Genomic DNA, 22,964 nt, shown 5'->3' with positions numbered 1-22,964 from the left:
GAGATATACTGTGTTATGCTGAGAGGAGTTTCTGATATTTATATTAATATATATACATTGTATAGTCAGCACCACAGAATGACCATAATGTTGAATCTACATCTCTCTCAAACAAGCTCAACACCTTTTTGAACACCATAACCTTCATGAAGGTGGGAGTTACCGCATTAGGCGAGATGTACTCGATAAGTAGAGTGTACAGTAGGTAGCTCCTCCACCGTAAGAGCAGCATTCGGCTCAGGTGTATGACTCAGATAGCGTTCTGTGAAACAGAGGAGTGTCAGGACGATGAGTCGCTGCTCGAGTCACCTTTGATCTCCAGCCAATACATACAGCCGAGTACTCTTAAACCTGCCTAACGCTGATGCAGGTTTCCACTTAATCAAAAAGGGACGACAAGACAAAACGTCTACTCATACATCAAACTGGCAAATCTCCTTTCACTGATAATGAATAGGCGCCAGACACCCATGGCGTAACCCCTGATCAGTGATCTTCCACCGAAACGCAATTTGTATTCACACTTAACTGGCCGCATACAATGACTGAGCTTTACTCGTATTCCAACAGCTACAGCAGCCTTGTTAGCTAAAAGGCTACATTTATGATGCTAGTTTATCTTTTTTTAATTTAGTGAAAGGGATCTGTGCTTTGCTGCTTAATACTGACAGTTTTACTCTTTGCTTTTTTTTTTTTTTTACAAACGTTTCATCTAAACAGTGTGGTGATCTCACTTAAAGAAGCTGTTGAAGCTGCTGATGTTGTCGTTGCTGCTCAAAACGTTCCCAGAAGTTGCCTAATAGCATTGCATGCCAATGCCATGCCATTTTTCTGGTACAGGTGAAGAAAGGCCATGTGGGGCGTATTAATGCAGTATTTTTCAGACTGTAATAATGACAGCTACAAAAAAAACTGTAAAAATAAAACTACAGAAATGGCAACTAACTACAAACTAATGGCAATATGCCTGTAAAAATCCCCTTATTATCTTTGACCCGAGGCTGATCAAACTTCTATCTGGGTAAACATGGTTTTATTAAACATTCACACATCACCCTTTTTCTCATTTCTGTCTCGTTTAAAACTTCTATCACAGAGAAATGTTGCTCCGACACATTTGGACCAAGAGGGTTATAGCTATATTTTCCAATAAATAATTAGATTGATTGCTAATTTCTCTTATTGAATCCACTTCTTTGAAGGCAGACTTGGTCAGAGATGAGCTGTTATTGCTGTTAAATATCTACACATTGCAATGCAATTGTAAACTGTGCTTCTGTTGTTCTGTTCTGTACTTGTGACATCTTTTACATATCCGTCTATCCTGAGAGAGGTGTCCGTCCTCTGTGGCTCTTGTTGAGGTTTCTTTCTCCCACTTCACAGAGGATGTCGTTCTGTACAGACTGTAAAGCGCACTGAGGCAATGCGATTGTAACTTTGGACTATACCGTGTAAATAGCATTGATCTGATTTGGTACACATGAGTGGTAACAAGCTTTTAAAGCGTCCCGTCACTTTCTGTTCAGTATTTGTCCTCCACGGTGTTTGACACACTGCCCCGAGAGCGCTAAATGCAGATCCACTTAATCAGGCAGCAAAGACAAAGCAGCGAGTCATCCATCAGACTGGTTAATCCTGCCCTTCAGTAAATTATTCATCAAAGTTATACGTCTTTGTCCTGAGTGAGAGAGATCACTGGAGCGAATGGGCAGCCTACAGTCATACTGCTTTTAGATGAGAAGCTTGCAGAGAAGCTTATTGAGTTTGTGGTTCAAATGTTGCTGCAGGTGTTTCTCTGCTGAGCAGTTTTCTTTTGAGTCTTTTTGGATTTGTTAAAAATTGCAAAAGAATTCATAATTTATCTGTGAAGTCTGGGTTTTTTGCGTCCTGATCTGACACACTGTCCGATATTTTATCCTGAGACTGAAAAAGGATCAGAAAACCTCTCAGCATGTAGCTGTGAAAACATGTTTCAGTCCCGCTCTGAGTCTTAAACTAAGTGATGCTTCGCTTAAAAAGGGCAGCCGACTAATTCAACTCCGCGGCTCTTAACAGAGTGATTAACAGCGTCGCCGAAGCTGAGGAATTTGTCTGGCCTGTGGTCGGTGTAATGGCTCAGAGTGAGGAAAGAGGCAGGGTTATAAATGGAAGACTGTAATTTATCTTTTTTGTTCTTTTCACAAGGTCTTTAATCACCGTGTCCACCTTTGGGATTAAGATGGATAAAGACATTCATCGTCAGAGGGGAGCCGGTGAATAACTTCAGTTGAAAGATTTGTCTCAATAAAGATGTGTCTGTTGGGGTTTCAACTGTCTACCACAGACAGCAGGATACATTTGTGTGGGTACACAGTATCTTATTATTTACCTTTTCAGTTATTAAATTCTTGTTTTCTAAAAATGAATCATTAAAAGACGGCAAACAACTGTATTGCTCTAAATTATCTCAGATTGTATCACCAATGTTTTTGAAAATATGAGGTTAAAAAGTCAATGATTGATAAATTATTGCAGTCGGAATAACATCGCACAGATGCAATAGAAGCATTGTTTTTGTTTTTTTTCCTTAATCCATAAATTGTCACCTATTAAATTATTCGACAACTATTTTGATAGTTTATCAATTGGTTTGAGTAATTCTTTTTAAAGAAATACATTCTCTGATTCCAGCTTATTAAATGTAAATCTTGTCGTGTCTCTTCACTCCTCTTACAGTAAACTGATTATCTTTGGGTTTTGGACCAAACAGCTAAAAGATGAATCAAGAAAATAATCAATTAATTAATCAATTAATCGACAAGCACAATATCATTAGTTGCAGCCTTACCTGTCTTCTGCTGCAAACCAAATCTACCTGCAAGTAAAAAAGGAGGTAACCTGAACTTTTACCCACTTTACCAAATCTTACTTTTTATTTTTCTCATAAATTAAGCGGACACAAACAACACATATTATCATATCAACATATTATCAGATCAGAAATTAGTCATAATTAACATGTTGTGGTGGCAAGTATCAGCTAGACATAAAATATGCGTTTAAAATGTGTCTGACGTCCATCTAATTTAATTTTAAAACACCCGAGCAGAATGATTAGAAAGATGAGCACAAAGTTAAAACATGTCGTCTCATCCCCAATCAAATCATCTTCACACTACAGGGAGCGTAAACTTTCCAGAACATCATCTGCTAAAAAAAAGTCTAAATCTGTCAGCGCCTACATACGGCTCTGTGCCTCATCTTTTCCAGTGATGCACGGCGCTCAGGGGAGGAGGTCCTATTGTCTGTTGTGTAGCCAAAAGTGTGCGGCGCCTTTATTCTACCATTGAGACCGAACTTCAAAGTGCTTTTTATTAATCCGTTTAGACTGGGCAGACGGGGTCCATCATGACTAACAAAGTGTGGTCAAATCAAAGTGACCCCATTAGTCTTAACGGAAATTTGATGTTTATTGAAGTTTTTTAAATTTCAGGGATTTTATTCGACTCTGGTCCTGTTTAACTTTGATCTCTGTATCAAAACACACATCTTCGCGTTTTGCAGTGTTTAGTTTGGATGGTCAAAGTAAATACATAATAAAAAAAAAAATGTATAAAAAAAGTGAAAAGACAACATTTTTCCAGGTTTTGCTGTAAATAATAATACATAATCTATCATGAAGATGTACGTGCACAATAAATCTGTGGTTAATAACAGACAGGAGCACAGCGTCTGTTTCAGTGTGTCAGAGTGTGCTGAGTGGACGTTTAGGTGTGGATGTTGTGTAAAGACGTCAGGCTGACTGTTGTATTTTCACTCTTTTTTCAAATCCATCGATACTGTATGCACTGTGCATGTAAAAATATACAACTGCACATTATTTTACTGTTAGTTTATTTAACCGTAAATGAGGTTTGTCTTCAATGAGCTATCCCTGACCAGATGTTAAATGGTAACTTGAAAATAAATGATTTTGCAATGTGTAGCACAATACATAATGTACAAGACGGTATACATTTAACATGTGGTTGTTTGGACAGATGGACAAACAAAAGGAAAGGATGAGTTCTAGCTGTTCTCTTTTATTGTGCTTAAACGTGACTTCTGTTATTGTTGAGCCGTCTCTGACCAAAATGTTGAAGGGAAAAGAAATAAAAATCTGCCGTATTAAACCAGCGGGAAGATCATCTCTGGGTTGTGCCCTAATGTGTATTTTTAGTCAAAATCATAGCCCGAGGTTTCCTTTGTTTTCGTCAATGTTGCCGTGTGTGTGTGTGTGTGTGTGTGTGTGTGTGTGTGTGTGTGTGTGTGTGTCATGTCAAAGGTCTTAAAACAGGACAGAAAGTCTGGAATTAAAGCAGGAAGCTGCAGGGACGTTGAGCACAGATGTTTAATAAATACAAGTGTTGCATTGAAGAAATCACATATTGTCACTTGCCATGTTGCTTTTTGTCTAGACTTGTACTTCAATTTGTTAAGGCCATAATTATGGAAGTGCACGAAGTGTGTTTGTACTATAATTGGATGAAATTCATGTTTCCTAACCCAGAGGGACACATAAGGGGACACCTGATGCGCAGAAGGGGCTGTTGCGTGTGTTGTATCAATTTAGCTTTCAGAACAACAACAACGCATGTAGTATTTTAGTTAGTCCTAGTTTAATTATCAGAACATCAAGAGGCGTAGATGTCAGTAACATATTCATATGTGATCTTCTGATTTAGAACCTGGTGGTGGTTTGTGAGAAAAAGCTAATTCTAGTGGTCCATTTAAAAAAAAAATCTGATCATATATTTTAGTTTTTATAAGTTCCTCAATTTTTTTACCTCGCTATCAGGGAAAGCCATGATCATCATCATAATAACAACACTTAATAGATGGAATAGGATAGAATAGAATCACTTTATTGATCCCAGACTGAGAAATTATTTTGTTACAGCATAATAATAATATACAATATAATAATAATAATAATAATAATAATAATAATAATAATAATAATAATAATAATAATAATAATAATAATAATGATGAAAATAATGATAATAATGAACCAAAACCAAAGTTACAAACCAAAAACAAAATTAAATACAATAAAAGACAGCAAATAAAAAAACAAATGTAAAACAGCAACATTAAATAGGTTGAGTGTTTGTGAGAAGTACTAGGATAATATTCTCTTAGAATAAGATAATAGACAATAGAGGCTTTTTAATATTTCCTTCCTCATTTCTTAATATGTAATTTTTTGAGTGCCTGAATTGCCTGTTTACCAAGAGCACCTGACACAAGTTCAGCCGACATTGTCTATTGTCTAATAGTTACAGATGCTGCAGATTTTGTTATTTTCCTCAAAACATCTGGTTGACTAAATCAAGCCTTCGCGCGAGCCAACTTTGGCCCATGGGCCTCACTTTGGGCAGCCTGGGGCTATATAATAATGACACCATCCACGTTTAGACTGGTTCTTATAAACTTAACATTCACTATGTCGTTTTCTCTGCTTTTGTTAGTCTGTGGAAAGACAGAAGGACACGGTTTATAAAAATAACAGGATATTAAAGAAAGCTCATCTGTCCTAAACACCACCCTGAGAAAATTCTCCCAAGAGATATCGGAAAAATACACAAAACCGACAACACACTCTAGATTTCCTTGTTATGACCGTAACACATCGGTGGTGCCAGTAGCCATTAAACAGCATGACCTCAAACAGGTCACTACTTTATATCCTGTTATTCAAAATCTACAGTGTTTATATTATAGTATTATATTATATTATAGGCTGTTATAATACCTGATCATAATAGCTGTGAACAATCAGAGGAACCTTAATAGATTTTAAGTCCAGTTTGTTCCTTTTGTTATTTTTAGGGAATTGAAAAGTGTTTCCTTCTCCGCAGCTCTGAAAAAAAGGACATTTTTTATTTGTGGGTAATAAAAGCCGATTTATGGTGTTGCACTGTGAGCTGTTCCAGCCCGTTGTACTTTATTTGCTCACAGTAGGCCTATTATGCACTTAATATGATGCCCTTTGCTACCTGAGCACCACATCTTGTGTGTCAATATTTTTAACGTCATTTCCCCACATATTCCTCCATTTCCCGTGTTTCTTTTCCTGCACCCTAACAGTGGTTTTCTCTTGTTCTGTTCCAGTTAAATTGTCGCTGAGTCAGTTTGGGGTCATGACATCATCATCATGAGATGGGAAGACTGGTGAGCACTGACCACAGGCAGCGAACGAAGAGGCGGGTCCTGTGTGTGTCGGGGTTTGCAGCTGCTGGTTCTTGGCAACAAAAAAAAAAAAAAATTGTGCTGTGGAGTTGCCTCAGGGAATAATTTGCTCAAATGTTGAAAGGAAGAACAAATTCAAGAGGTTTAAAGAGGCAGTAAGTAAGATTTTTATTGTCGCGCTGCACAAATGACCATAAAACACCTGCAGGAGGTTGATGGTGCTGTTAATCGTCCAGGTGTTGAGGTTTTTCTGGCTTTCCAAACCGTCCCTCTGGCTTGTGGGCAGTTTTGAGCAAAATCTCCACACCCAGTGAAGTCATGCTGATGCTGTTGAAATCACAGCTGGTGGTGAACAAACATGTTAAAATGACCGACAATCTGGAGTCTTGAGCGTCTTTAAATTTACAGTGACACAACTTTATTTATACATCATGCAGAGACGAGCTGAAAGAAAAACCCTTTAGCTGCTGGGGGGCTTTCATTTATCTCTGTATACCATAACACATTTTATTAAATGTTTAATTTATTAATATTATTTGTTATTTACAGGCATACATAGCCACATAAAATGGAAATCTGCTTCCGCAATGTCATTAAAAAATTATAAAGAAAAAATAATGACTTTGTATCCGAGTTGTTATTGTGAAACAGTGAGAAATTAATACTTATCTAATGATATATCATGTCAAAGTATCACTAAATAATGACTGAGTATCTCAAACTAATGAGTTAGTTTTTTTTTAGAGAAAATAAGAACTGATTAATCTCAGAATAATGAAAAACTTTTAAAAATGAGTTAGTATCTCATGATAATACGTGTCCTATGGCCCAATAAGTTGCAACAGATTATTTTGAGAAAGTTTCCTGTTTTAAAGCTTTTTTTAAATGACATTGATAAAAACGGGCTTCCATGGACATGTAAATAAACATTTATTTATTATATTTTTCTGCTGCACTTGTGTGTTTAACTGTTTTTTAATAATATTTTGAGCAATTATCACTAAAGATTTTTACAATATTTGATAACACATGCTTAATGTCGAGTTTCCTCTAAAAAATGTACATCATGTATGTCGATAGGGGCAGTTTGAAAGGTGCTAAATAAAGAGGAAAATGAATAAAGAATAGAAGATTATTGCATCTGCAACACTGTAGCGTACAGCATAAGTGTTGTAATCCTCTTTCAAGGCCTAATTGCTCTGTCAAGTTGAATATTTTAAAGCTTATTTGAAGCTCATTTAAATGAATTTAGGAATAACACTTTGTGAAAAGGATTGGATGTCCGGCGTCAACGACTGAACAGATTTGTTCTTCCTCCTTGTGTGTTGCTGTTAATAAACCTCACTTGTATCTAAATAACCAAAACAATAAACTTAATTGAATAAAACATTAACCAGGATTTGAGTTCAGTCCAGCTCGTTTTTGTTTCAAGGTCATGAAATTCACTCTAAAATGAATCTAGTAGGAACAAGTGCATAACAGCACTACTGTGCCCATGAGAGAACACAGATCAGTGATCAGTTTAATGATTAATTACACATACAGTAGTTGAGGGCTGCTATGATCCATGATTTTTATTTTGGATTATTCTGCAAAATCTTTTCTTTATTAAACGTTTCATCAGTGAAATGTTTATTCTTATATTGAGAAGTTTTGCATCACAAAGCTCAACATGATGTCATCGGCTGTATTGAAAAAACCTCAAATAAATTCAGCTAGAATTTACATGGAGACGAAAAAGCAGCAATTAAGAAGTTGGAAAAGCAAATGACGGAAACTTTTGACACAAATACTAATTTAATCAGCTAACAATCGTGCAAATTATTTTCCTGTTGCTCAAATTGCTTCCGCTCAAACATAAATTGAATTTAAGCCTCATAGCTTCCTTGATGCTCTCAAACAAGCAAAACATATAACATCTAAACCTGCTTTTACAGCCATCCTATTACTTAAAAAAAAACAATGTAAAATGTCATATTGCATACGTGACTGTTTTTTCAGTAAGTAAAGCATAAATCAATATACTGTGTGTGGCAGCAGATAGTAGTTACAGTTACAAGTTGCTGAAAAACCAACAAGTTATTTTATTTTATTTATTCTCCCCAAATTAAGGCAAGACTTCAGGATTTTGGGGACTACAACATGGCTGCTCATGTGTTTTGGTAGGTTTCCCCTTCAGAGCCGTAAACTGGGTCGATTGGACTGAGTTCAGCAACAAGTGGAGCCACAAAGACCAAATCCAGCTGTGGTAGAAACAGAGGATGCACTTTTTAAAAACATAATCTGATTTGTTTTCAAATATTTATGCAAGTCGAGGAAATTTGTATTCTCATAATAAGACAGAATTCAGCAGAGTTTCGGTACAATAGCCTCGTCTTTAAAAAGCACATAAGACACATTTTATTTGAAGAACCGTGGAAGTTTCATAGTTGATCAATAAACTGCTGATCATTAAACTTCTGGCTGACGTGTCGCTGTTGAGTCACACTCTGCCAGAAGTGTTTTAAAACTATTAACGGGTCATCTTTTATGGGTTGAGCGAGTTTCGTGACCCCCGGGCTGTAAACCCACATTGTTAAATTTCAAATTGTGGTTATCAGTGAGAACATGCCTCATTCCTGGAAGATTTACTTTTCCCAAACACATTCAGCCCCTCAGAGGAATGGGTTTCTTTTTTTTTGTTTGTCCTTGGATGAACTGAATTTTCTTCAGAGAGATACAGCTGTTTGTGTAGAAGTTTGAAATTTGTTTATCAATGCTGTGTCTGCACGCACAGCTAATGCTTTCAGCTGAGGGGCGAGAACAGGCATGAAATACCACATTTTGTCCTCGGCTGGTCACTGAGAGCATGTCCACACTGATGCACGTTTATAAATAACTTTTATATTTTCTCCCTTCTCCCCTCAATCAAAATAAAGCTTCATTTTCAAGCGCTGGAAGCTCAAACGTGCCCAAAATCCTGAGCCATGATTAAACATTTTATAGTCATGTTACGTATAAGAGACAACACAAATCACACTGAAAACCTGTTGAGCAGACTCAAACAGCTTCAGTGATTTAACTGATAAAACTTAACACGTTAATGTGGACAGATAACAGATCTTTTGGAAACAAAAGTTTGAATAAGACACACAATTTTCAAATCTAATCTGCAGTAATGTGAACATCGCCTGAGATAGAAAGGAACGATGAGACATGAGGACACCAAAAAACCTGACAGAGAAAAGAGGCAAGTGTTATGGATAACTTAAAAACATCACAGAAAAGACGTATCCTTCAGATAACTTGTGTATTGTTACGTTTCTTATTTCTATCATTCTGTCTATTGTCTCTACATGTTAATAATATATTAGTAAAATTATTAATTGGGTGTAATGGCACCCTCATTGTAGTTTATATTCTGCCAGCGTGCAAAGTAAAAGTCCTTCATTCAAAATCCCACTGTAGAAGTATCATCAACTAAACATACTTGAAGTTTTTAAAGTTAGTAAAGTCCTTTCTCCAATGGATAATCAGAAGATGATTTAAAAAAAAACAAAACATCTGCATGTTTTGTGACAACCCAACAATGTACGTGCATGTGTTGAATCTTGAAGAAAAAAGCTGCATTTTATAAGCTTGTTTTATGATTTTTAATTAGGAAAAAGACTCCTGCACACTGTCCACTTCACTTGCAATTAAGTTTAATGACAACAAGGTTTGAAATTACCTGATGAAGGTCTAAGTACCGAAACATTGTTGTCATTAAATGTAGTTGCAGGTGAAGTGGACAGTGTGGGGAGGTATTTTTCCTGATTTTGTCGGCTACTGTCTTCGCCCAAGCACCTGTCGATCTTGAGGTGTGCAAAAGCTGTACTTTCTGATTTTAAATTAAAAATGAAAGTAAGCAAGATATTTTCTTCTGGAATGTAATGGAGTAGAAGTATATAGTAGCATAAAATTGAAACACTCTGGTATAACCATGGCAAAAAATACCACATGATAAAAAATTCATATTTGTCACAGAATAAACAATCAAGTGAAACACTAAAATATCCCAATATCCCCAACCAACTTAACTAGGTGTGTATAAGACACCTGAGGGGCTCCGTGCAGTTACAACTGAGGTAAGCGGAGCAGGTCAAGCGAGTGTGTGACCTCTTATTCAGGAGCTTGTTTGTGTTTTTTGTTTTATTTTAAGATGTCGTGTTATCAGAAAATCTCACTGCAGCTGCCTAAAAATAAAAATGCAGAAAGAAGATGTCACGAATGAGAGAAAAAAAGGCAGAGTGTGTGTGTGCGTGTGTGTGTGTGTGTGTGTGCACGTGTGTGAGAAAGAGAGCGTGTGAACTAGGAAGAGAGGGACAAAGATCGAACAGGAAGGAGCATGTGTGAAAGAGCTCAGACGGGGTGAGTCAAGGAGGGAGCGAGAGGAGGAGGAGGAGGAGGAGGAGGAGGGGAGGGAGATAAATTTGTCTGCCTATAAAGCTCTGCATGCTTCTCGTTTTGGATGTTGTGCCTGTCGTGTCGTGTTTAGCAGAAGTGAATCTTGATTGTAAGAAATGATGAGAGTACACCAATAAAACATCTCAAACCCGGGAAGCTTGTCTGTCGTCGTCGTTGTTGTTGTCGTTGTGTTTGGAGGAGAAACCACAGTTCACCTGAGAATCATACAAATATATCTCTGTCATCTAGTGAAATACTTGCGTCATATGGCCGTCACGTCAGGACGAGTTGCCTCCTCCTGGCTCCTCTTTTTGGATCTCTCACAGATGAAGTGAAGCCACTAACTATTTCAAGTCCTGACCACAGGAAGTGACTTTTTGTTTTCAACAACGCCACACGGTGATAATGACAGTGGACAGCAAGTGACCAAAACTGTATCAAGAAAACTGTAAATATACGAGACTACAAAGTGAGGCAACACATCTGATGTTTGATTCACACAAAGAATAAATAATCGTGGATGCACTTACACTTTTTAATGGACACTTTGACCTTTCTAAGTAGAAACTACGACACTTTGTTAGCACCACTGCTACTAAAATGGGCAAATGTAATAGAAGTGTTTAGCAATAATCTATTATAATGGCTAAATGTCATAATTAAGATTTAAGGGGGCAAGATTTTTTGTTGAAAACATTTAAAAATGTACTACAAAGTATCAACAGGATTTGAAGAAATAACAGTTCTGATGTTATTATGTCTTCATATATTGTTACGGAGATATCTAGATAGCATGGGAACCAGCTAGCCCCGGCCTGTAACAGTCAAAAGTTCATGTGCTGTCGGTATAAACATCAACACTCCCCGTTTTGGTCCCCAAACTCCCAGTACGGACTGCTAGCTTCGAGGCTAACAAAGCTAACTAGTCAAAGGGGGCTGCAGTAAGCAGGTACATGAAGGATATGCTGCCCTCTACTTGTTTTCAGTATGAATTTGACAGGTGCAATTTAAAGGTGCAATTCCTACGTATTGCACCTTTAAACACTTTTTGGCTGAATCATGACACATCAAATGCCCACCACTCATTGTTTTTTCCATTTGGTTTATCACCATAAAGTTAACCTGCAATTTTCTTCTGTTTTGCACATTTAATTTTTTATAGAAATTCCTGTTCCAATAAAAGAGGTTCCGTATCTCAGCAGCAGCCGGGAATCTTGCGTCACTGCAGTGATGTGGAAGTGTTATTGAGGATGTGTCACTTCTGACAACACCCAGCAGAGGTGCAAGAGCCTTTCAAACAAAGACAACACTGCTTTTTAGCCTAGTCTCAAAGGAACGGTTACACATTGTGATTGACGGTTAGATAAGAGGTTTAATATGGCAGTAATAATGGAACTACAGCCAGCAGCTTAAAACAGGAGATCCAAAGGTACCAAAGTCTATAGAAATCATTCTTCTGCTTACAAATCATGAAAAAAGATGCTACTTATAACATCACAACCTGCCTGTGAATCATGACGCTTTAAGTTGTATTCAGTATCAAAGTAATCCAGTGACAGCTTTCTGCACATCCACGGGGACACCGATAACAGGAACCTCTTTTTCTGGATCTAATCTGCCAAAATGTAAACAATTACTGGCTTAATATGAGCTCAAGTTGTCACCCACAGATGCCATGACAACAGTGTACCTCCTGTTTACATTCCCCAAACCCCTAATTACCGACACTGCAGCACTGGGTGCAGCTGTATTTGGTTCGTCAGACTTTTAAAAAAACCCTGCTTTTGAAAAAAAAAGGTAAAATAAAAGCTGGAGGTGTTTGATTTCCATTTTTCTTAAAGCAGCTTTGAGGAACTTATCTTTTGTTGATCCTGGTGATTCAGCTGTATGAGCATCATGGCCTCCAGTGGTAAACATCTTGATCCAACTAGTGTTTCCTTTTTGTCCTTTTGAAGGCAAGAAACAACATTAAAATAAAACTGACATGAACTGACATGTGGCCCCTTGCTGCATGTCATCCCTCCTCTCTCTCGTCCTGCTTCCTGTCAGCTCTCTGAACTGTCACATCAATAAAAGCCATGAAGGCCAAAAACAAAAAAACAAAAGCCCAAAGCAAGTGGTTTTTGTGCCTAAACCTAACCAGATAATAAGCACAGCAGTGTGACAAGAGAGCAATGGAAAATTCAATATAAACAGAAGTCAATTTAAAACATAAAGAAACATTCAGTTTTAACTTTTCTGTAGTTCATACTTTCTCATCATTTATTGAGTGGGTTGACAAGGGAGTGGGTTGCCTCCAGACTGCACAGCACATCTTTCCCAAGGCTGTGAAACTCACCTTGGATTCATCTGAACTCGACCTGGTGACAGGCAACAAGAATAACAATAACACCTATATAGAAATAGCTAATCCTCTAGCTGATGGTCTCATTTGCTTACTTATGTCACAGAGGCATCAGTGTAAAACAGTAGATTCGTAACCAGCTAAAAGTGCTTACACTATCCCCACTATCTGTTGGTATTTAGTATTTTGGGACAAGGTCCAAGTGTTTCAGAACAAGCTTTTTATGGCTCACATTGTATAACCTGAAGTTTTAAACCCACAGTATAGCACCCAGACTAGCCTGAGGATATATCACCCATTGATTGATTTTATGAGCTGTGGCATGTTAAGCTCCAGGGCCGGAGCTTCTGTTAACCAAAACTTTCAAAATGTCATCAAGTGTCAAATCGGTTTACAGATCTCACAGATAGGTGGCAAGGGTGAGAATGATGCTCAGCAAAGACACACACACTCACAATGAAAGTTCACAAGCTTAAGATTAGGTTAGACAAGGTCATAATTAAACTTAAGACAAAAACACGAAGGTGGATGAAAGTAGGCCTGTAGAGGTCAGAGGAAGTGATGAGTGATATGTTTTTCTTGAAACACAGATCTTATTAAATCATCAATTTCAGATTCACTACAGTTCTCCCACTCCAAACAGCTGAAAACAAGTGTAAATGTGTCACCTTTTGAGCCAAACCCTTCTACCTTTTGCGATTCTGGAAGAACGATGTCATGTCAAAAGAGACAATTGTTTTCTACCGGTAGATTTGAGATATAATCACACCCTCTAACGCCGTTAAATGAGTCAGCAGTTTGTGTTCTTCAGTGTTGCTGGGCAGATTGGTACAGTCTGTCAGTCAATATGTCTGTGGTTTGATCTAGTGACTTAAACAGAGATTAGATGCGAGACGGGTGAAGGTAGAAACTAGGAAAGAGGGGGTAGAAATTTGACATTTTGATGAGGTCAGGTGAACACACACACACACACACACACACACACACACACACACACACACAAAAGACTGTGTGAATGTCAGCTACACAGTTTTCAGTGAACATGTCCAACACACCATAGACATCTTGAACAAAGAGGGAACTGTCCTGAAGCTGTAAGGTAAAAAGTATAAAGATTTGGTTTTTAGGCATTCTAGCTGTGTAGATCCGTGGGTGGTATATTCACAGTCCCCAGAGGATGAATGATCCCCTCACTTCTCCTTTCGCACCACCATCAGGTTGACATTTGAGGTTTTGTAGCAACTAGGTCAACGTTCAAGTTTGTCCAATACCTTGGTTTATGATTAAATAATGACATGTGAATATTTTCTGTATGTCTTTTGTGCTTTTTTAATATGCTGCTTATTCCACCATCTCCCCGTACACTACTCAAAATTAGATAGGGATATTGCGATGGGTGCATACATGGAATAAAAGTCAAGTGATTATTTTTGGGGGCCAAAATTGACAAAAACCCCCAAAAAATTAAAAATCAGATAAGTCACAGAATCAACAATCAAGTGAGACAATAAAATATCCCAATTTATAAAAACTAATTTTGAGAAGCGTACATGCACCAACCTCTATGACATCTAACTACAACAAGGACCACAATGGAAATAAGTCCTTTCTTTTTTTATTGTGCATGTTGGTGCTGTAACTATGCAATTGTACTTCTAAAGTGAACTGTCAAATAAATGAACTAAACTAAATCGTCAGCCTGTAATCCGTCTTTAATGCTCCATTGCAGTTGTTAAAGTGCTAACACGCTAAACTAATATGGAGAACATGGTAAACCTTATACCTGCTGAACATCAATTATATTGCAATAACTGTCAGAATAATATAAATATTTCGCACAGCCCTACTAAAGTGTAATTCTGTACATACTAATAGCAAACTGTATGGTTTTGGCAGTTAGTGCACAGAAAAATCAACATACCTCAGCACTTTGTATTTACAGAAAATTACACTATATATCTATAAAGTGCTCCTTTTTTTGCGTCTTTTGCTTACTTATTTATGTTTTTCAAGATCTTTCAGGAGATGTTTCACTGTCATCCACCATTTATTTAAATTTTTCTTTTCCACCTATCAGAGCCATCAATAGATTAAAAAATGTTGCGCATTTACAATGTGTACCGCTTACCAGAATCAGAAGATCTGGGCCATGTCATTCCTCCTTTTTTCAGCTGATGTAAACCACACCAGTGACCTGCTTTACGATATTTTTTTTATGTCTAAACATTGTTGTTTTTTCTAAGTGCAGCCTCCTTTTGTTTACAATTTATTCTTGTAATAAGTGAAAGCAAATTTGACTTGTTTTTCACTTAAGTCCAGGTGCAGCACAGGCTGTACATGCAGGCAGGTATATGACCCAGGTGAGGCTATTGTAACATAATGCCCTGATAACGATGAGTCATCGGTGTGTTTTTGCTGCGACTTCAGGCGATAAGACATAGAACATAAACACGTATTAATCAAGATGAGCTTCACGTGTACTCCGGACTGTTGTTCTTCACTCTGCTGACTCACTCATTCTGTGAACTCCTTTCTGTCTCTCACCTTTTTCGCTGTAGGACATAAATTACTTCATGCTACACTAGCTGGGTGTAACCAAAAAGTTCCAACCAATAAAGTCGTCACAATTCTTTTTATGCCATTTATTGTAGCCATTTTCGTACTGATGCACCTGCATGCAGCACCACTACTGGCTCTTGCCATCTACAGGATGGTGATTATTTGTTGATCAATGCCTTGTTGGTCTGTTAGTTCCAGTAAAGTTAGTGCTGCGCTCTTTCTTTTTCTCTGCTGCTGTTGTGTGCGTGCCCTCAGTCGGTGCACTTCAACCCCCTGGTTTTTATGCGCATTTTGAGTTAAAAATGAGGAAATCAGCAAAAATCTTGATATTGCATCAGAGACCAAAATGGGACAAAGTGCAGCGTCATGAGACTAAGGGAACGAATCCTCCACTGAAGAGAAGCACAAGGCTGAGGATTTACTTGCTTTTAACAATACATTCATGTCTGTGCCTCGCGTATCCAACGTCTGTTTGGAGCGTCAGTTGCGCATGTCCTCAGAAAATTAACACCAAGCGTCTGCAAAATGCAATGTGCACATGAACAGTAGGGGCATTATGGGGATGTGACAGGGTCAGGGGTCAGAAACAAGTCCCGGGGAAGAGTGCCAGGCTTTGAAGACAACTTTTGTAGTGGCCAAAATGCGTAATTACATCACGTGATGCACTGCAGTCCCAAAAGCTTACAGTTTTGTGTCACAACCCTGGCAAAATTACTTGTTTGACTGTCATTATTTGAGCAATGAAGTTTGATAACATTTGGAAAGTCTAGAAGAGCCACACCTTCTGTGGGTCCCACAACACAGAAAATCAGGGTCATTCTATAGCTGGGAAGTCGAGAATTTTTTCTTTTTTTAAGTATATATTTTTGGCCTTTACAAACAAAACAGCTGAAGACATGACAAGAAACAGGTTGAGAGAGAGGGAGAGTGACATGCAGCCAAGAGCCCCCGGCCCGGACTCGAACCCGGGGCTGCTGCAGCAACAACAAAGCCTCTGTACATGGGATGCCCGCTCTACCCACTGAGCTAAATGGCACTCTGGAAGTCAAGCCATTTTGACTTCAAACCGTCACTGGGCAGTTTTCACTGGAATAAATTGGACTCCATCTCCAACGCGGTTTCCAGATTTGAATGTAACATCGTTGGTCAGTAAGCACATCACCAGCCGAAAAGACAGCAATGGGACAACAAGTTAACGTGTGCAAACTAGTATTTACTCTCCATCAACAGGGGTGTATCAGCAAATAGGCATGTGTGAAGAGCCACGCTGACGAGTGTATCTCAGGCCTAATAGGGAATTTGAAGCCGATATGAAACTGTGAGCTTCCTCACATGCCAAAAGCCACATTTTCATTAAGTTTTGAGCATCGTTTTTCCCCATTTGACCGGTTATCTATTAGTAACAGTCATCTCGTTGCTCTTTCTCATTCTGCAATGGTTTAGTGGCAGCTGACTGGAAAATTAGCGCCACCAGCTGTATATCTCTATGAACCAACTCCTTAAAATCACATTAAGACAGTAGATGGAAAATGTGCATTAATCTGAATTTTCTTGACATTTGGTTATACTTTGTGATACATTTGGCTTTTAATCACTTGTTAAGGTCATAGGGTTCACCTAATAAAAGTTCAACATGCATGTGTACATGTAATTAAGTAATAAACAGAGAACAGTGAGGACCACTCATTGGTAATGAAATGTACTCATGAAACATTATTGTACTTTTAGTGATTAAAAAGTATCTATATCGCTGATTCTGGCCCCGATAGGTATCAGATCAGCGGCAAATTCTGTGGTGTTGCCCAGACGTGCCCGAGTGTGAAGGAGCACATCACGCAGGTCGCCGACAACCTTCAACTTTGGCTCAGACAGAACACATTGACTTGGATTTGCCCCCAGAAATCCAGATTGAACTGTTGAAGATGTTCAGTAGTGGCGGTGCCCTTCTCCAAAAATCAAAAATGACGCTTCAAAGCATTAATACCTTCAGGGATTATGGGGTAGATTTTAGAGGTCAAAGACAAAACACTCTGTTTGATTGTATTTCTGAACATTACGCACTACTGCAAACTCTTACTGAAAGCATTCTCAACTAGAATCCTGCTTTCTTTGTCAGATTTCATACGTTAACGTCTTCATCTTTGACTAAAATCTAAGATCAGATTTGTTTTCATCTGCAGGCAGGGTGACTAATTGTCAAGTCACCGAGCCAGGCTGCAGCGCAAGTCCTGTTTGTTAGAATGTAATTACTTAACCAGACCGGAGTGTTCATCATGAAGACGTTGTTACATGAACGCAGAAAACAAATAGCCCGTCAGAGGATTTTTAATGCTGTGGTGACGGCCAACTGGAGAGTAAACAAGCACACGGGATCACAAAAGAAACCAAATTATTACTCATGATGAGCAATTTTATTTCTTTCAATTTAAAAATACATTTGTTGGCTCTGAAATTTCTTTTATGGCATTGTTTGTCTTCATTAGGATTACTTTGCACTGACACACTACACATGACAATACATACTACACGGGAGTGTGTGTGTGTGTGTGCGTGTGTAGCTCAGTTACTGCAGTGCCTTGGGCCTCTGTGCAGCACTGACTGAGAATACGCCCGGACATGTCTAAGAGCAACCTTGCCACACACACGTACACACATGCACAATCGCATTTGAATCTACACGCTGCTCAGACACACACACTTACACATAGGAGCATGCTCTGTGGTTAGAGCCAGCTGCTCAGCTGGTTTACAGCCCAGATAAGATGGTCCTGGGTTCAGCCTCACTCTGACACCGTGGACTTAAGTTGAATCAACAACAACCTTTGACGTCAATGACACCTTGCAAGGAAGAACTCAGGGAAATCGCACCTCTGATGCATCCACATTTGTACATGTCACACCATATTATCATTTCTCATATATCTCAATAATTCGCGATCACATTGCATGTTTATGACCTGACTTTCATATCAGGAGGTGAAGTTGCACGTAACCATGGTTCAAGACTACATTTCAACATTTTTAAGCATTACAGAGTAAAACTTTTGCACACATGTGGATCGACAGGTGCGTAGGAGAAGAACAAGGGCCGACTGAATCAGGACAATAAAATCCTGCATACACTGTTCATCTTGCTTGCAAACCAGAATGAACTGATGGTCTTTTTGTTTTTGAACTTAGTCTGAATTTTCAGATGTACGCTGTTGGTATATAAAGCCTGTCACTGGACACATTTTCCCTCCTTCCTTCTGCTAGCTGTATGTACTGTTCTCAAACTCTTTGTCGCTACATGAAACCTGACAGCCTTCAATCTATTAGCCTACAATCTGAAAACGGCAACTTCCCCCATGCGCTAATCTGTTCGCTAACTGCATGAACATAAACACGCAGCTGTTACCTTTTTCTTATGATGGGATTTATTCATTTTAACCACAAACCAAGCTTTCTACAACACCACTTAACAGGGGCACTGTGGCCACATCCTGGGTTAAGACCCAGACCAAGACCATGGGGACTGGTTTAGAGACATGCAAACAAGCAGTTTTTTCCCTCTACCAGAATTAGAACTGGGGCAGCCACACCTTTCTTCAGTGCTAACATGATACTGTGGAGACCCTAACCACATCCTATCCAATCTATCTCTTAACACAGCATTGTCACAATGCTTTGTCACATCTGAAAATTCAGAGTTCAGAAACAAAAACATCATCAGTTCATTCTGGTTTGCAAGCGAGGCGATATTTTGAAAAGTTTGAACGTTTCCAGTGGATTTTGGAGAGATTGCATGACAGTGTGCTGTACTGTAGCTTAGTAGTTAACATTAATGGTCCTGCTCTTGTCCCTGCAGACAGAATTAGCCTTTCACCCATGGCTAAACAGGGAGTGTATCCATACGTAAAGAAATGCATTTCCTTGTGCTGGACACTAGGGGCATTATCCGTATATTTACGGATCTACACCAGTCACATACGTATGTGAAAACTAGGCGTAAATGCCATTTTCCAGTGTATTGAGCATCACAAGCCAAACGAGCCTCATAGTATTTGGCAGACATATCACCATACCTGCACCAACGAAACCTTCATCTACGTCTCAAAAAACTGTAACGTTCTGTATCAGCATGTCTGCAGTTCAGCGCTCATCAGCGTTACAGACGGCATGTGTGGTCAAAGATCAGAGCGGCCAGCAGCACATGTAACTTGAGTGTGATCATGTAAAGGGGAAGTACCAGGAAAAGAAAAAGAGAAATAAGGTAAAAGTGGAACATGTTTGCATTCCATTAACTTTCATACAGTCACTAATGCTCTTATCAAGGCTGAGCAGAAGAAAACAGGGAGCTGATCAGCACCATGCTCAAAGACACATCAACAAAATAGACTCTGTGTTGGCTCCATAAAGAAAAATAAAAGAATTTATTGCGTCCTGAAATGCGTCAGCTTTCCTGTTAAGTGTAAAGAATGACTGACAGAATTGGTGTGATGTGACAAATCCTCATGAGGACGGGGCGGAGGTGAATGTTTTGGCTTATTAGGACTTTCATTTTGACACTGGAGAAGTTTACATCCCATCTCATACAGAATACCAACAGAGCATGAATGGGACAGAAATCCTAACCATAAGAAAATTCTACAGAGCTGCAGAGAGAGTTGATGTTGCTGTGCTGTCATCATCAGAAACCAACGTTGCTTATAGGATGACAGGTCAGAGGACAGAAAGTCTTATTTCCCTAAAAATGAGTTTCCTCGATTCGTCTCTTATCACGTTTTAAAGCGCACCACCTTGTGAGGTGTTAGCGAGGGAAAGGTAGGTTCAGTTAAGGGAAGAGTGACGTACCCATGGTTGCTCAATGCTGTTCCAATTCTTTGAAACCTTCTCGAAGAGCATGACCCTTATGCCAAATCTTAACGTGTAAACGTTTGCTATAAACGCTCGGTTGCTTGACACAGACGTCTCTAAACTGCGTCAAACCACATAAATGTATCAGTCACAGTTGCATATGATGTGTTCTGAGACACTGTGACACTAAAAGTGGTGATTCACACTAGTTTCATCCAGTCAGACAGTCACACAGCTGTTGTGGTTGTGTTTCATAAGTCTGGGCATATTTGCAGGGATGGTGGAGATTCCCCTACCTTCTTTTCACAGCAGCATGCGAGTGAATATAATTAAAAAATTGTCAAATCTGACATAATAAATGAAAGAAAGGTTGAGAGGATCCTGGGTTCCAATCCTGCTGGGGCAGGAGTTTGCATGTTCTCCCCTTGCTTACTTGGGTTTCCTCCACCATGAAAACAGGCAGACTAGATTCTCCAGTCAGTGACCTTGACCAAGGCATTTGCTAAGATCTAGACTATAGTATGCCCTTGGGCACGTCGCCTCCCACCGCTCCCTCAGGTGGGCTTAAATCCCTCCTTCTCCTCTTCTTCTCATCCTTCCTACTTCTTCTACTCTTCTTCTGGTCCTCTCTCTCCTTCTTGTGGAATTGTATTCTACAACAGTAAACATGTAAGGTCTCTGGATGTCACTCAGTGCACTAAGGGAAGTTATTGTCAGGTTACAAGTGACCAGGGACTGGGCCATAGATCCCTGGATCTCACTTTAACAACAAACAACTTCCTCAGTCTACTTGAGTCAGATAAACTGCTCAAAGAAAGTCACTGGAGATGTGCAGACTCTGTTGCAACAATAATAATAATAATAAGTAAGAAATCCAGAAATGTGAGAGGGCCAAAAAGACACAAAATAAGCCAAAAAATAAGTCAGTAAAGTCATGTTCTCCATGGTATTCTGTATTGTGCTGCGACCGGCAACATGAGTGCTGGCCAGCAGGGGACTAGGGAGGTGGGAGAGTCGTGCTTCGGCACAGTTTCGGAACAACTGGGCCAAGTGTGAGAGCGCCCTCTGCTCATGGCAATAACGTTGTCAGCTTTTCCTTACTAGGGCCTTCGGGCACCTGAGTCCTGGTCTATTTGGGCTGCGAGGCCCGGCAGCCTCTTTCGTATCAGGGTCATCGGACCGCAGCCGTGGCCTGATTGGGGCAGCCGAGGGAAGACCGGGCAAAAGGTCCCAATGGAGAGAACGAATGGAAAACCAAACACATTATGAGACAGAAGATAGATGGTGGCAGAGCAGTGTAGCGCATACGATCAGCACTCCCTCTCGTCTCTCACCCAGATATCATCTCGATATATGATTTTCTCACTCGATTTTAGATTAGTGAAGTGCTCGTTTGTTGAGAATATGATGGCTTTTTTCAAACGGAACAACAAATCATTCCTGTGTTGCTACCTGTGCTGTGAATGATAGCAGTACTCGGGATAAGGTTTGGTGACAGTTTTGTAACAATATATGCAACAATTAATCAAATAAATTATGTTTTGTTTTTTTTTCTTTTTGCAAAAGCAGTTATAGTATGGTTGAGTTAAGGGAATAATGGTGGTTTAAGCTAATAAACTACAGTAATGTATGGTTAGGCTACTAAAACACTTGATTACAGCGGGGGAGATTGTAATCTCAGTTAAATATTGAGACGGTCAATAGTGACACAGAGCCTGATGTGTTTTCTTTATTAACATTTAACTGTTTTAAAATGTCAAACATTAACTTACCGAGGTCCCAACAATCCCGACAACATACAAGATTAGCGATACAAACCCCTGCATCAGTCTTTGGACGTCCACCAGCCACCTTCCTTTGACTGCAGTGTGGTATACAACATAACACTTCAGAACAAGGAAAGAAATTTGACTGGCAAAAGACATGAGTACTGTATAAACATCATGTCCAGGAGACTAGGGTGGGATGCCATTGGCGAGCATGAATTCTGTACAGTAGACTGATGTTTGCACCCTATCATACACATGCAATTACGTTTTTTTCTCCAACCATAGCCACAACCTTTTGTGTCTTGACATCTCCGGCCATGTTTGTTGTGACCAAAGCCAAAGTATTTTAAGCAAACACGTGATCTTTTCCTAACCTGAAGCAGTGTTTTTTTGTGCCTGAACCTAAACAGATCATGAGTAAAACAGAAAAGAAACTGAAACGTAAACTTGCAACATGAAGAAATGTGAAGTTTAAACAGATATGTGGTTTGCAGAATCTTACATTGCCAGACATTTAATCAGTCGGGCTGCAAAGGTCACATTACATTGTCCAGTATGAATATCGTTCATGGGTCCTGGGCTATTAAAATCTGTCTGATTGCTTCTGTTTATGCCATCACTGGGCTACTTTTAGCAATGTTGCTGCATTCTCAGATCTTAGCTATTAACATGTTGAGCAAAATGTTATGATGGCTTAAACTACTTCTACAACTTGAATTATCCTTTAAAAGTCGGTTAGTGTATAATCCATAGATCCTCTCAGGCTCTCTGGTGTGTCATGAAAGTTCTTAGTTGAGTAGATTCCCTTTCTTTTTAAA

The 22,964-nt window shown here is 39.1% G+C and overlaps 1 long non-coding RNA gene across 1 annotated transcript in view; it reads left to right on the top strand.

Moving 5' to 3' along the window:
• LOC115596951 (uncharacterized) overlaps nt 1–10,791 on the top strand; it is an 81,582-nt gene extending 70,791 nt beyond the window's left edge. Inside the window, exon 4 of the long non-coding RNA XR_003986981.1 lies at nt 6,136–10,791. This is a non-coding gene — a long non-coding RNA (uncharacterized LOC115596951). The remainder of the gene's footprint in view (nt 1–6,135) is intronic.
• The last annotated feature ends 12,173 nt before the right edge of the window (nt 10,792–22,964 follow it).

This window comes from Sparus aurata, chromosome 15 (genome assembly GCF_900880675.1).
Source record: "Sparus aurata chromosome 15, fSpaAur1.1, whole genome shotgun sequence".
In the NCBI taxonomy this organism is placed as follows: Eukaryota; Metazoa; Chordata; class Actinopteri; order Spariformes; family Sparidae; genus Sparus; species Sparus aurata.
Note: the sequence above shows the minus strand (reverse complement) of the source record. Positions and strands in the feature narration are given on the sequence as shown.